The 1,858-nt window shown below is 48.3% G+C and overlaps 1 pseudogene; it reads left to right on the top strand.

Moving 5' to 3' along the window:
- Positions 1–1,595: 1,595 nt before the first annotated feature.
- On the top strand, positions 1,596–1,714 carry LOC111747436 (annotated as a pseudogene).
- Positions 1,715–1,858: the final 144 nt, after the last annotated feature.

The raw sequence follows: 1,858 nt of genomic DNA, 5'->3' as shown, positions 1-1,858 counted from the left end.
GATAATGGAGTGGGACCATCTGTCAAGTCAATCAACAAGTATTATCTGCCAGAAAAACCATTTCTCAAACTCTGTCTAGAGCTGGAATTCCCACCCAGGCACTGCCATTCTGGCTATGTGACCCCAGAAGAGTCACTTTGTCTAGGTAGCATATACTGTCACAGCTGGATCCCAGTCAAACTAACAGGGATAGATGGCGGAGCTTAGCCCCGAGCTGGCCTTCCCCATACCCTTTACCCTTTTCTTGCCTGTCTTCGAGCTCTCCTGACTGCCATGTGGGACAGCCCGGGCTTGATGAGAGCCTATGACGGAAGTTGGGGAACCACTTGATATGCAGTGAAGTACATTGGTTCAGAGCAAGGGCCCTGTGGTCAGACAGGCCTAGATTTGAATCCTAGTTCCACTCCCTACAGCTGTGGCCTGTGGGGAAGTTACTGAAGTTCTCAGAGCCCCTGCTTCCTAAAAAGGGGGTCACATTGGTACTGATATCATTGGATTACTATGAAAATTAATGCAATACCATTGATAAGACATATGGCAAAAGTCACTGTAAGAGATGTGGACTGGACCCCTGCAGTGCTAGACCCCTCTGGGCACTAACCAACCCCAGCCTTAGCCTTGCTGAGCTGGAACAAAGTTCAGCAGAAAGAGGAGGCCTGGGTTCGAATCCTGGTTCTATCTACTTGAGCTGTCCTTTATCTGAATTTGTTTCCCTGTACAGTGAGGATTTTCCCTTACCTACGGCTACCTGGGAGGACAGATGAGAGAGCTGGAAAAGCACCAAGCTCAGAGCCAGGCGCAGAGGAAGTGCTCAGTGCCCAGTCGTGGCTCTGACTGCTGGAACAGAATCAGGGCTGCAGGGCTGTGAGGAGCATGGCTCCGGGCTCAGAGGTGCTTACCATCTCTTCTGAAAGACGGCTTAGAGATTTCTTTAGGATTCTTTGACAGGGTGTCTGCTTTATGAACCCAAGAACACTGCAGCCCCTGGGGCTCAGCCACAGCTGTGGGCCAGTTAAGCAGAGAGGGATGGACACGGGCGGTCATGCCAGTCCTGCCCTTGGGGGTCTGTGCTGGCATGGGAAGTGAGGATGAGGGGTTCAGGGGTCACCAGGAGCCACGCCAGCTCTGAAGCATCAGTAATTCACTTCATGGATCTTCCTGCACGTGGTTTGGGGCTTTTGTTGGTGAGGGGCGGCAAGCAAGTGAGATGTCTTAGATTTCTGTGTGAATCTCTTTCCATACACAGAGGAACTTCATTCTATGGGTCAGATAAATCTCATTGTTGTTCTTTATGGTTTCAGAGAGAAAACAGTGGGGAAAGAGTTATGCTCCACATAGCCAGAAATAGCTTCCTTCCCAGGGCTCTCTACAAGGATTTCTGCTGGGAGCTCATATGATTGCTCTGCCTGCTGCCAGAACAGGGCATAGAGGACCAAGGAGCCACCAGTCCAGGGACCGAGATGAAGATTTTGTTTGCAGAAAACGAAGGTTAAAGCTGATGCTATTTTATGCCACCTCCTAGAAGCATCGTTTCACAATTCCCCAGTAATTATAATAGGCCTTGCTTTACCGGCAGTTAAAATAGACATCATTAGGTCTACGGCCCTGCCACCCTGAACATGCCAGACCCCGTCTGATCTCGAAAGCTAAGCAGGGTCGGGCCTGGTTAGTACTTGGATGGGAGATCACCTAGGAAGACCAGGTACTATAGGCTTACAAAATAAGGGACAAGGTCCTTGCAATCTGTGAGGTCAATCAAGGGTTGCCTCACCTAAAAATAAACAAACAAACAAACAAATAAATAAATAAAATAGACATCATTGAATAAATTAATTAATTAAATAAAATAAAATAGACA

This window comes from Pteropus vampyrus, unplaced genomic scaffold (assembly GCF_000151845.1).
Source record: "Pteropus vampyrus isolate Shadow unplaced genomic scaffold, Pvam_2.0 Scaffold222, whole genome shotgun sequence".
Taxonomy (NCBI): Eukaryota; Metazoa; Chordata; class Mammalia; order Chiroptera; family Pteropodidae; genus Pteropus; species Pteropus vampyrus.
Note: the sequence above shows the minus strand (reverse complement) of the source record. Positions and strands in the feature narration are given on the sequence as shown.